Source organism: Miscanthus floridulus, chromosome 13 (assembly GCF_019320115.1).
Source record: "Miscanthus floridulus cultivar M001 chromosome 13, ASM1932011v1, whole genome shotgun sequence".
NCBI classification, from domain to species: domain Eukaryota; kingdom Viridiplantae; phylum Streptophyta; class Magnoliopsida; order Poales; family Poaceae; genus Miscanthus; species Miscanthus floridulus.
In genome coordinates this window covers 14,863,216-14,877,003 of record NC_089592.1, presented here as the reverse complement: position 1 = coordinate 14,877,003, position 13,788 = coordinate 14,863,216, and the positions used below count along the sequence as shown (strand labels likewise).

At 40.8% G+C, this 13,788-nt stretch overlaps 2 long non-coding RNA genes across 9 annotated transcripts; one reads left to right on the top strand and one right to left on the bottom strand.

Annotated features, from left to right (window-relative positions):
* Positions 1 to 5,254: 5,254 nt before the first annotated feature.
* LOC136500668 (uncharacterized) lies at positions 5,255 to 8,132 on the top strand. 8 transcript variants are annotated; one of them, XR_010770084.1, is made up of 9 exons: positions 5,255 to 5,516; positions 5,841 to 5,910; positions 6,048 to 6,142; positions 6,239 to 6,793; positions 6,891 to 6,921; positions 7,059 to 7,156; positions 7,286 to 7,379; positions 7,532 to 7,611; positions 7,873 to 8,132. It is a non-coding gene; the product is annotated as an uncharacterized lncRNA (long non-coding RNA). The 8 variants fall into 8 exon arrangements; XR_010770081.1 differs by having other exon boundaries at positions 5,255 to 5,554; XR_010770078.1 differs by having other exon boundaries at positions 5,255 to 5,910; positions 6,239 to 6,294; positions 6,659 to 6,793.
* Positions 8,133 to 9,193: 1,061 nt separating this feature from the next.
* Positions 9,194 to 11,952, bottom strand: LOC136501784 (uncharacterized). The gene is made up of 4 exons (XR_010770373.1): positions 11,523 to 11,952; positions 10,447 to 10,594; positions 10,027 to 10,109; positions 9,194 to 9,404 (listed from the first exon to the last, which is right to left on the bottom strand). It is a non-coding gene; the product is annotated as an uncharacterized lncRNA (long non-coding RNA).
* Positions 11,953 to 13,788: the final 1,836 nt, after the last annotated feature.

Genomic DNA, 13,788 nt, shown 5'->3' with positions numbered 1-13,788 from the left:
TCTAACGGCTCCTAAGGAGCATATGAGAATCTTGATGATATAGGTGATGAACCATTGAGGAAGGTTATGAAGAACATTCCAGTTGGAGACATCAATCCCAAAGATGATGAAGATGATGTACAAGTGATTGATCCACCTTCCTCATCAAATATGCCACAAGATGGTGATAAAGATGGGAGAGTAGAAAATGAAGATACTCATGTCTCTCATGATCAAATGGTGGCACAAGCTCAAGATGTTGATGCTCCATAACCTCCCCCTCAAGTGGTTGATAGAAGAAATTCACCTCTACTATAAGCTCATCCATAAGATCTTATCATAGGGAGTTCTTCAAAGGGTGTAATGACTCGCTCTTAAAAACTTACTTTATTTATTAAACATCACTCTTTTGTCTCTTGTGTTGAACCTAAGAATGTAGAAGAAGCTCTTCAAGATTCCGATTGGATAAATGTCATGCATGAAGAGTCGAACAACTTTACTCGCAATGAAGTTTGGACTCTGGAAGAGCGACCACAATGTGCAAGAGTCATTGGAACAAAGTGGGTGTTCCACAACAAGCAAGATGATCAAGACATTGCAGTGAGGAACAAGTCAAGACTAGTTGCAAAGGGGTTCTCTCAAGTTAAAGGGTTGGATTTTGGAGAGACCTTTGCACCGGTCAACATCAGTAAGGTTTTAGAGAGCAATTTTCGTGACCGAACGCGTCCGACCAGTGATGATCGGACGCAGGCCAGAGTCCAGTCTGAACTTAATAGCTCTTTTTGACACAGTGACGGGGATAACTGGCCGAAGCATCCGATCACCCCGCAGAGTGATGACTCAGCCTCCAAATGTTATGTTTTGAATGAGGGGGTATAAATACTTACTCCACTCGTCCAAGAGAGGTCTCTTGCCTATTTATTCAGCTGAGAAACACCCTTGAGAGTGTAAAGGAGAGCAAAAGCCTAGTGAGGTGATTGAGATTTGAGAATCCAAGATTAAGGCCTCATTAGTGTAAGGAGAGTAGCAAGTGTGCATCCACCATTCTCATTAGGCTTGTCGTGGTCAAGTTCGGACCGTCCAGTTTCTTCCATGGGATCATCCCAAATATTTCTAGAATCTATTCCAGGTGCTCAGGCTTCTCTGACCAGCTTGTCATCTTCTCTAGAATGTACTCCACGTCGCACAACGTGATCGTGTTCGGCTCTTCGCGGATGTAGAACCATTTCTTGTATCAGTTGTCTAGCGACGTGTTCCATGGGCAGTGCAGGTACTAGCTTTCATGCCGTCACGGAGGTTGAGGTACACACCCTTGGCTATCTTCGAACCACCGCTTCCTTTCTTCCGCAGACAAAAGATGGCGGAAAAAATCAAAATGGGGCTGGAAGCCGCCATATGCTTCGCAGAGATGTATGAAAGTGGCGACAAGGAGGATCGAGTTGGGATGCAGATTGCAAATCCCAATCTCATAGTAAAGACAGAGCCCCTGAAGAAAAGGGTGTACCGAAACCCCAAATCCCCGTTTAAAGAAGTCCTCGAACACCACGATCTCACCTGGTTGTGGATCGGGGTACCCTTCGCCCTCCGGCGCATGCCACCCTGCGAGCTCCTTATTGTGGAGTACCCCCATGGTGACGAGGTCTTCAATGGTCTGCTCATTGCTTCTTGATTTCCACCATTCCTTCGCCATGATCCCTGCTTTCTTCTGTGCATCACTTTTCGCCATGACGCTGGCCTTGTTGGTGAACGGGGAAATGGCGGCGGATTGATTGGTGGCGATTTCGGATGTATTAGGGTTGGCAAGAGGAAGAAGACAGCTGCGGTTGCGAATGGCAATGGGGTTCAGTAATTAGTAACTTACCTATCCTATACCGTATTTAACCCAAGAGTTACGCTGTTTCGTCTGCCCGGAATTCTTGGGAGACGTGCGCACGCGCCGCAGACGGTTGTTTTCACAGCCTCGAGATCTATGCCAATATATGCGTCTCTTCGTTGCCAGTGTGGAAGGGCCCACGCTGACGCACCTACTGACAGGTGCCATGCAACTGTTTGCTTGACAAGACAAAAAGGCAGTATGACGTGCTATACCCGTCTACTTTTTTGACCAGACGTGTCAGATTGGACTTGACGGAACATGTAAATAAATACATAAAATAATAGTACAAGTGGCATATGATTTTTTGCCACACTTTTCAAGCTTGGGGATATACCAGACCACCCTCGTGCTCGGGGACTGTCGCGACTATCCTCGTGCTCGGAAACTGTCCAGACCACCATCGTGCTAGGGGACTCTCGTGCTCGGGGACTGCCCCGACCACTCTTCGACCATTGCTCGGAGACTGCTCTCCTCGGCTACATATGATTTGTACTCACATACAGTTGAGAGGCATTTATTTTTCTCACTTAGACCTTGCTACAAGGCTGATACCTCGCCTTCCAGCAAGCTCGGGGACTAATCATCGAAACCCAACTAGGGGTCTAGATGCTTTCAACTCCGACCTTTGTGGTCACCTCAACAATGAGGACGTAGGAGCTCCTTTGTGGAGTTGTCGAACCTCAGGATAAATCCTTGTGTCCCGTGTTCATGTTGTTGTGTTTGCTCAGGATTACTTGTCTTTGTTTGTCTCTCTCTCCAACTTTATTTTAGGGTTTGGACTCGATCTATAGTTTGGAGGCATTTTGGCGTCAAGAGAGTGACCCAACATCTTCACTAAACCACTAGGAAGTGGGGTTGTAAGATTATTTATCCGCAAAGTTAAATTTAACACTACTTTTGTAGTTCACGTAGGCGTTGGGACTTCTACAGTTTGTGCCGAAACTTCTGACAACATCGGGAGTTTCGACCCAAACTGTCGGGTCGACATTGACTGATAAATTTGAACTTAGTATTTACAGTTAATTTTTAGATACACCTATTCACCCTCTCTAGGCATTGTTAGATCTTTTCAACATTGTATTTGCTCAATAAAATTTATTCCATATTATATAAAAAATATTCATTAATAAAATTTTATCTAAACATATCTAAGTGAGATCTTGTTTTGAAGATTTATTATAAGAAATATAATGGTGCAACAGGAATTTAATTTAGAATCTCAATTTGGCTAATATGACATTTTTAACTTTTTAAAAAGTTGCATGAACGATGATGTCAGCAGATTTGGAATTCTGCATGGCTCCATGCACGAGTAATGAAGTGGTCCAGTATTCAGCCCACCCGTGCGCGTGTTGCCAGAGTCGCGAAATTATCATTGGCGTGGGACTTTCAAGCGGTGGTGGGAACGCATGGGCGGGGAGGCAGGCGTGGGACCTACGAGCGCTGGCGGGAGCGCGTGGGCAGGAAAATCTATCGGCGTCAGGCTAAGGAGCCTTTTCGTTTGGACGTGGTTTTGTTGTAAATGATCGTAAATTTTTAGTTGGAATAGTATTTTTTCATATAAATTAGTCAGTAATACTTCTTCATGAACCCGCAACGATACGAACCAGCCAACCGATCAGGCTGATGGTCCGCCCACCCAGACCTTAGCAGGCCTCGCCTGAGAGAGCGATCGTTTGGGCTCCTACTAGTTGGAAGAGCGCTCCGACATCCACCCTGCAATCTGTTTTCAATTTTCAAGGCCTTTTTAGAATAGGAATTTCATAGAGTTTAGGCTTGTTTGGCATAGCTCTCAGAGCTGGTTCTCTGCCGAATCCTGCAGGAACTCTGCCAAATAGTTTTTTAGAGAGAAGTAATTATTTGCTGATTTCGTAAAGTGATTATCTAAAATGAACTAGAAGGCTGAGAGGTGAAAAAAGTAGCTTCTCCTGATTCTGTGAAGTGATTCTCCATCATAATTTCAAGAGTTTATGCTAAAGAATCAAAGAGAATCACTTTCAACCATAGAATCACTTCTATAGGAGAATCAGCTTCCATAGAAAATCAGAATGAGATGAAGCTCTGCCAAATAAGCCTTTAATTTTATATAAAAAACACATAAACAGAGGAATTTTATATAAAAAACACATAAACAGAGGAATCAAAGAGAATCACTTTCAACTATAGAATCATTTCTCGGAGAATCAGAATTAGATAGAGCTCTACCAAATAGATCCTTAATTTCATATAAAAAACACACAGAAACGGACAAAATTTCCCACGTTCTGAACATGCCCAATCTCAAAACAGAAATTAAGGATCACGCAACATAGCTCGGATACCCTCAAAATATTAGTAGACAATGATAAACGGTACTGATGGGATGAAAAAAAATTAAAGCCGACACAATGACAAATAGTGCTAAGTATCTCTCTTTGTGGATTTTTTTAAAAAAGTTTTTTCTTTGTGGGACGGTGAGAGCGCTACATCAGGAACCAACCATTGAAAGTAATATCCTTATATACCTATAATATTAAAAGGATTTTTTCTTCTTTTTTCGTCCCTCAGTCCATCACTCTGTCTCTCTCTCTCCATCTAAGAGTCATACTCGTTTTTACTATGAGTACGACAAATCAAAGATAAGAGTCCCAACTGGTTTAAACTTGCATGTGTATTGTTTGATAAGAGCCCTCTCACACCTCATGTATATGTGACTTAACGATCCATGCTCAAACAAAATAGAACAACATATTTCCAATCAGTCTGGTTCATAAATGTATTAGAACAGATGACTCGACCGTTATAAATCTTCGATCCGCAAATCTTCTAGGTGATAGCACAATAAGCTATACATTCTATTTCAACGTGTGAATATGTTTGCTAGTCTACATATAATGTCATCCACAAAGAATCAGCTTTTCCTGTCCTAGGGGAAAAAAGCGAGTCACTGAGTCATACCCTTCTCGATGGAAACAAGGTAGACAAGAGTATCTATGTGCAGCGGCGGATCTGCCAGGGGGGCTAGGGGGGCTCGAGCCCCCCCCCCCCCCCCTACCATGGCTGAGCCTGTGGAGCCCCCCTCAGCCTCCCCCTAAATTTGTCTGCCATTGGATGATAGAAAGGAGGAGCTTGAGCGTTGAGCTGAGGTTGAAGACGATGCTGGAGCGTTGAGCTGAGCTTGATGTCTTTGTCCTCGTGTGAACTTAAACCCCCTAGATTTTCATCATAGATCCGCCACTGTCTATGTGCAGGAATCATCAAGCCAATTTCCTAAGAAATGTACATGTATACTAGTATATGCATATCTACAATATAGATCCTTATTCCTATATACCAAAACTTTCACCTCAGCAAGCCACGTCTCCGCTAAATTTCAGCCACATGTTCCACTGCCACGTCGCCCCTTACTGTGTCGTACGATTTTTCCATCCCTCTCCCAACGCCCCTCCAGCCCTCGACTCGTCCTCTCTGAACCCTAGGCGCCTCCGCCGCGCCCGCCCTCGCCGTTCCCCGCCGCTGCCTCTGCGCCGCTCGCATCCCCGCTGCAGCCCCCCTCTCCCGACGTGGTGGCGCTGCGGGATGCCTCCCTCCGCGCGCTTCGCAGGCCGCACGCCGGTACGGCGCGGCGCCTTCGGCCAACGCGGGTGCCCGCGGTCGCCGGGCGTCCCCAGCTCCATTTGCTGTAATGTGGTTTCTACATAGCCTAAAAGAGTTGCCCTGGTGATTTTGGTCCCTCCTTGCAATCTGTTTTCCCTGAAGAATCCATTTTTTTTGTGTGTTTGGGGTATTTTCATGCATCAGTTTAGACCAGTTGGTTTTTGATTTTGTGATTTCCTAATTGTATACACGCGCATGTATTTGTAGTCCAAAATAAAACAGCCAACAATTCTGTATGAATTCTGATGCATATAAATTATTTCACCAGATGTGTAGTTACAGAATTGTTGCTGCTGCTGCAACCCTTCCCTGTGTTGTAATGGCTCAAATTATCTTTGTTGCTGCCCAGGTGCTTCATTCTGACTACATGTGCTACACAGATAATTTGAGATGGTTTGTGGTTCCTATTAACATAATAGGTGAATTCTGTTTCTTTCCCAGTTACATAATCTCATTGATATGAATGAATTTTCGTCCTCTGTTTCATCTATTGTGCCACATCTTTTGGTAGCCATAAAAGTAATCTTGATTTCTTGCGGGCCAATCGTTTCAGCAGAAGAAAATGGTGATGTTGTTTGCTTACATCATTTTTAAATGCTCAGTGAGGATATACTCTTCACATGTTACCTGGTCCAGATTATAACAGCTAAGGTAAGTAGTGTGCTTTAGTGTACTACATCTGATTAAATGTACTTATATGTTTGGATTCTCTTATGAGTTTGTTTTTTTCCCTAATATAAAAATTAGGAACAAGTAACAAGTGATGGCTCTATGGCTACCTCAGCAAGCCTACATGTATTCAAGCAAGTCATACCTCAAAATTGAAAGTTTCCCATGTATATAATGCTGTGTTTATTTGCCTGCCATGATTTCAGCAGTTCTTTTGGTTCATTTTCTTTTGGGTTCAGTCAACAAATACACTTTTAAATAACGAGTGAAAAATACACGTGAAAGCCAAAGAACACTTTCCAAGTATAGGGAACATTGCCTATTGCACGATTCGTTACCCAACAGCAATGTAGTGGTACTGGTCATGGTTTGTATTTGGAATGGGCATGTATGCCTTCATTTTAGTACCTGTTCTGCTGCTGCGTAATTTCATATTCTGCTTATTGCTTGATTGGTTCGTACAGTCGTGTATTAATACCGTGAATGTTATATTTGCAGTGCGCAGCTGCTGATGTAGTGCCCCTGTCTGTCACTTTATCAGTAGTTGCGTCTATTCTGATTGGTGTTTGAATTCTGAGTTCCATTACTTCTCCATATCTGTGTTTACAGTGATTCTCTATAGCTCCCGATTTGGTATGTGCAACTTCATAGTTTTTGGTGATCCAAGTGTTGTTTCCAACATGTGTAAATTACTGTGGTCCCATTTTTACACTTTAATATTATAATACAGGCTACAAGAATTTTATGCGGCTGTTGCCCAGGTAAGGTCTCATGAACTGTTTCAATCAATATCGACTTTATTTGACTGTGTACCGATCAATCAGTTGTTCTTATAGGAGCTTCTGTAAGTTTTTAGATTTCCTTGCCTATCCATCTAAACTTCTGATGACCTGTGCAGCTATCCGATTTACAGTAGGAAGTGGTGACAACCAGTTGGACTAGGGGAATGTGCATGGATGTGGTTGCGTCTATTCAGATTGGTGCTTCAAGTCTGAGGTTCACTTCGATTACTTTTCTACATATGTGTCTAAAGTGGTTTCCTATAACTTTTCATTTGGTGTCTGCAGCTTCCTATTTTTTCGCAATCCAAATGTTCTTCCCAACATTTGTAAATTACTATTGCAGAGGCTTGGAATTTTTGCCAACATACAGTCCCATTCCTACAATTTTATAGTGTAATACAGCCTACAACAAATTTATGCAGCTGTTGCCCATCCAGGTAAGGTCTCATGAAGCGTTTCAATCAATATTGAATTTATTTGACTATGTACCAGCCAGTCAATTGTTCTTATATGAGCTTTTGTAGGTTTTTAATTTTCCTTGCCTATCCATGTAAACTTCTGATGATCTATGCTGCTATCCGATTTACAGCGGGAAGTGACAACGAGTTGGACTACGGGAATGTGCACGGATGTGATTGCATCTATTCTACTTGGTGCCTCAATTCTGAGGTTCACTTCGATTACTTTTCCACATATGTGTCTATAGTGATTTTCTATACCTTCAGTTTTGTTTGTGCAGCTTCATATTTTTTGGCAATCCAAATGTTCTTCCCAACATGTGTAGATTACTATTGCATATGATACGAATTTTTGCCAACATATGATCCCATTCTTACAATTTTTAATTGCAATACGGGCTACTACAAATTTATGCAGCCTTAGATTTTCTTCAACAGTAATCTGATCTACGCTTTTGGTCTTCTTTTGTAGGAACATTCCACAATAATGCATTTACACGTTGTGTGATGCCATTATATGAATGGTTTGACAAAAAAAGGCAGCTGCAGCCTGCTATTAGCCTCATTATTTCTTTGTATTATGAATGCCTACACAGATTTAATTAATCTGTAACAATTTTGGAGTCCACATTTTAGCATTTACATAATGCTTTCTGTATTAGGTTATTTTTGGCTGCATATTTTGACTTCACATGATACTTCATGTATTTCTCCTGGTCATCAGTTCCTATTCTCGCTCCTCCCCGCGCGCTCCTCCCCGCGCATTGCTCGGGGAACTAACTAGTATGCAAATATTCTTGTACAACTACTACAGTTTACTTATATATGGCGCCTTTTTCTAAAAAAAATATATGGCGCCTAAAGGAAGTTGTTGAAAACGAGGACTGTGCACGGTAGCTTGTTCTCCCTGTAGCTCGGAAATCCTTGTAAACGGTACTGATGAACAAAGCCAGCACATGACGATAGTGCTAAGTATCCTTCTTTGTGGATTTTTTTTATGTATATTGTATGATAAAAGTCCTAATTAGTTTAAACTTACATGTATATTGTATGATAAGAGCCATTGTCGCGCACCTCACTATCAACCACACATCGTGCACCACTGCACCTCATTGTCCCGACCATTATCTTAACTCATGACACATGTTAAAACAAGTTAGAACAACGCATTTGCAGCCATGTAGAATAATTTTTCGAGTCACAAGTTGTCTGAGTGACCACGCAATAAGTTATACGCACTACCAGAATCCTTATATTTCATGAGAGTGAAAAACAGTCACGAAATACGGTTTTACTCTCACGAAAATAATGCGTGAGGGTACACCATCACGCATCACCTCTCACTATATTAGACTCACGGAATACATAATTTCATGAGAGTTCACCGCCACAGATTCTTTTCATGAGAGTTCACCGTGACGGCCACCCTCATGAAAATAATGTTGCCACCAGATTTGCATCAGTGTTTTCATGACAGTTTTTTGTGGTATTTCGTGAGAGCTCACCGTCACGAATGGATTTCGTGAGTCAGGTTATTTCATGAGAGTTCACCGTCACGATTGGATTTCAGTGAGAGTTTGGTTATTTCGTGAGAGTTCACCTTCACGAATGGATTTAATGAGAGTTTGGTTATTTCGTGAGAGTTCACCATCACAGATTGATTTCGTGAGAGTTTGATATTTTCATGAGAACACCACCACGAAAACAAGTTATTTCCTGAGAGCAACCACCATGAAAATTACCCAACAAGAGCATCTCAATCCAAATTCCAATTGCACATATATGGTCCAAATGTCAATACAACACACACACACACACACACACACACAGATATATATATTCCGATTTCAACACAATTGTCCAACCATTACAATAAAAGCTCATAGTCCTAGACTTCTAAGCAATCCAACAAAAGTTCCAGCACATCCTGTCTCATTCCTAGCCATAACAGATGGTGGCGATAACTTTGGTGGTGCCCATATCTAACAACCAACCTGCACAGAGCTGTAATGAAGAGTATAAGAAAAAATTCTAAAAATGTAGATTTATCTCAAATTCATTGCCACAGCCGAATGGTAGCAGGAAGTTTTTTCCCTTTAATGAAAAACAGGGTCCAAGACAACAAAATCAAATACCAAAACTGAATTCAAATGGATAGCAACCAGCTGTTCTAGAAATCTAAGTATGAACAAAAATCACTCAATCAACACATCGAGTATTTCAGCATGTAATAAACAGAAACAGCTCTACATGCATTAGTTATTTATTTGATAAGGAAACCAATCATGAAAGGAGAGCCTTCCCCCCAATCACTAGCTGGTTCAAAGCTTAAAGTTGGAGACAAACTACATATGTAAACATAAACAATTGATAAATTAATCATTCCAAATCAAGAGCTAGAATATGGAAAAAATCAAGAACAACATATAGCTTCAAAGCATAGTAACCTGATGTTCTTATTTCTTAACAAACTTCAAATTATCAGGAAGTGCATGTTATACAGTAGCTAAATTAATTATGGACTTAAAAAAATGAGACTACATGTTTGGTTAACTTGCAGAATTCAAACTTTAGAGAGACTACATAGCTAAGAACAATATTAGAAAAGTTAAGAACAGATCTTTACCAAGGTACTCCGTAGTGGACTGCAGTGGTCCACCATAACACAAAAGGAAAGTAGCCATCTCATCACCAAAAAAACTTGAGACACTGCAAGTAATTGGGAAAGGATAGTGCATAAGAATTTACCCTCGAAATTAATAGGAGAGAAGGCTGCAACTAAAACATGAATTCAGTGACTTCTGAAAAAACAACGGAATACTATGAACTATCTCCAGAAGGCGCTAGCAGTAGCACACAACACACTAGATTTAGACTTGCAGTTGCAGAGAAGACACAGGCCCTTTATATCTTCTATTCGAATCATGTAAAGACTTGCAGTTGTCAGAGCTATTGCCTACAAAGTCAGAATACTTCATCTAGGAAAAAAAAGAACTTTTTCTTTGCAGGCTGGGCTTATAAGATGGAAGAAATGAAGGATGAGTACCTTTCTATCTTTTTTCCAGGATAGTGTTCTTCAGGTTTCTGTCGTCTTGTAGCACATCTCTTGAGATTACTATTCAACCTACTCTAATCCCGGATCCAGGCCCTGTACCCCTTTTGGATCCAAACTTCATCTCAGCATATGCGTCCAACTGAAGTGCCAAATCAAATATGTAAAAAAAGACATTATCATGCTAGTGCCAAATCAAATATGTAAAGAAATACAGTTTTTGCACAAGCACAAGTGCATTTCCAGTCCCTCCAAAGATGCACAGCAGAATACCAGAAATCACAAAGGCTCTACCAGTTCATATTTATAGTTCATGAATCAAATCAATATATCATATAAAGGTGCAGATAATCCACTTTTTAAGTAAGAGGAATAGCTCAGTAACAGACAGGTTATAGATATGATAGAGATTCATTATCAGTTAGATCATCATCATGCAAAAATCAATATTGTATATTTATAATGGCATCCTTTGCAGTGCCGAGCAACCAACAGCTATAGAGATATAGATCTACATATGCTTACACAACATAGAGTCTAGTAATATAGGCTTAAGTTTTTCCTTACTCTCAAATTAATATATTTCAGTCTGTTCAACAAATTAATTAAATAACTGTACTTTTCAACTTTCGCATGTAATCCTTTCTATCCTATGGAGAAGAGTGTTCTGCTTGGGCCTGCCCAACACACACTCATGGTCTACGCATGGACTCATGCATCGGACGCTGGCCAACACAGGCTAAATCCCTTGTAATCCTTTTTATCCTATGGAGTCAGGTAATATAGGCTTAAGTTTTTCCTTACTCTCAAATTACGTATGGTTTAGGCTAAATCCCAGGAAATGAGTACATGTACACATCTCATGAGACTACTATTCAACCTACTCTAATCCCAACTATGCAAATACATACAGTTCCCAGGATTCAATGGAAACAAATGAATCTTCAGAAAAACATAGATACTTGCAGCTGCAGAAATTGGTGTCGCTGCAAGCTAGTGAATCTGCAAGCGAACAGAAATTGGTGCGTTTTGCACAGGAGGAAGGGAAGGAAAGGGAAGGGATGACATACCTTGTGCTTCATTGTCGCAGGGGCCGACGAAGACCTGGCGTACGGCGGAGGCGCCGTTCGCTCAGAGGCTGCGACGGAGCCCGCGAGGCTACGGCGGATCCGGCACGTGCGCCCGCGCTTGCGCCCGTCGGTGCCGCGCCACAAGCCGTCGTCATGCCCCGACCTCGACCCACGCCGTCCTCCGGCTGCTCATCGTCGTCGTCCTAGTGGAAGGGGCGCCGCCACCGTACGGAGCCGCTGCTCGAGGGAGCACCATCTCCAGAGCTGAGCACGCGATGCCGCTGCTCCCCAGCTCTCCGCGCTGAGGGGTCGTGCCGCGCGAGGGAGGCCTCAACCCCGCGCCGCCGTCGTGTCAAGCACGGCCGCGAGAGTGCCACCTCCGTCACCAACCAGTATATGCCTGAGTAAAAGAGAAAGAGAAAAGGGAGAAGAGATCGAGAGCAGGAGATTAGGAGGTTAGGGTTTGGGAGGGATGAAGAGGTTCGTATATACTTTTGCTTTTCGATCCAACGGCTCTGATTCATCCGGGGATCATCCAAGGGTTGCAATACATCGGGCCAAAGAAATGGGCTGACCAAGCCATTGCTATTGGGCTTTGGCCTGCATAGTAATAGGATTAATTACACTTCCAAAAATTTTATGAACTCTAAATAGAATAAGACATAATTTTTAAACTATAAGTGAATTCAAATAAAAAACTCCTCAACTACAAAATTTTAGAAATCATCAATATCTACAATTTTTGTTTTGGTCATTTCTCCGTAAGACTTTGTTTTAACAATTTAAAATTTGAATTTTAAAAAATGAATACTTTAAAAAACATTTTGAAATAGTAAATGAATTCAGCTAAAAAAGTTATCAACAACAAAGTTGTAGAACTCATCAAGACCTACAACTCTTATTTTGGTCATTTGTGCATCCGACAAAGTCATAGTAACATTGTTCATAAACTTTACATATGTCTCATATGGTTTCATAAAGTATAAGAGAGATATATAAATTTTGTGAACAATGTTACAATCATTTCGTTGGATGAAGAAATGACCAAAATAAAAGTTATAGATCTTGACGAGTTGTACAACTTTTATGTTCACGACTTTTTTAGCTGAAATCATTTACTGCTCCAAAATGTTGTTTGAAGTTGTGTTTTTTTGGAATTCAAATTTTCAATTGATAAAACAAAGTCACATGAAAAAACAGCCAAAATAATAGTTGTAAGAACACAATAGATTGATAGAGCACGATTTTAGAAACATTTAGGAAAAAGAATCACCGTATTTGGAGTTAGCATGAGGGAGAAAGACTAGTTACCAAATTTCGCTACCGATTAAAAGAAGAAAACCTTTGTTCATGTTCTTGAATTTCTAGTATTTAAGCAATTATTTTTGTACTAAGAACATGTAACCATATTTCGTGGGGGTGGAATCTGACTCTCATGAAAATGATTACTCTCATGAAAATAAATAATTTCATGGGGGTATTTAAATACTCTCACGAAAACAACCAATTTTCATGACGGTGCGTGGAACACTCTCATGAAAACAATTTTCGTGAGTGTCTATTATCACGAAAATCATAACTTTCGTGGCGGTGTTGAATCACTCTCATGAAAATATGTTTTCGTGGCGGGGATTTACATCACTCTCATAAAAATATTATTTTCATGAGAGTTTGTTTTTCACTCTCACGAAAAAAACGTCCCTCTCACGAAATATCCAGTTTCTGGTAGTGACGTTTGGTTGCAGAACATAAACTAATAAGTTGCAAAACATAAATAATACCATCCATAAAGAATCATCTTGCATGTCGTCCTAGAAAAGAAGTAGTAAGTCACTAAGCCATACGTACGCCTTCTCGATGGAAACAAGGTAGCTAGTATATATCTGTGTGCAGGAATCATCGAGCCAGTTTCCCAAGAAATGTACATGTATTTATATGTATGCATATACGCAAATATTCTTGTACAACTACGAGAGTATACAGCGGCGGAGGACGAAAAAAATTAAGGTATTGCGAAATCGATAACATAGATATCAAAAAAATTCTCACTAAATTGGCTCTTACACATACAAAATATGAAGATCGTCACCTACTATATAAGTAAAAACATTTAGAACAAATAAAAAGATACAAGTTAATAGACAAACCAAGTGACAATGAACTTCAATTGCGTCTAGGCGACGTAGGCAATTTCACCAACCTATCTTTCTTTTTCTAAAGTGATTTCTTAATCTTTTCAAGATTAATTCCTTTAAGTATCTCTCGT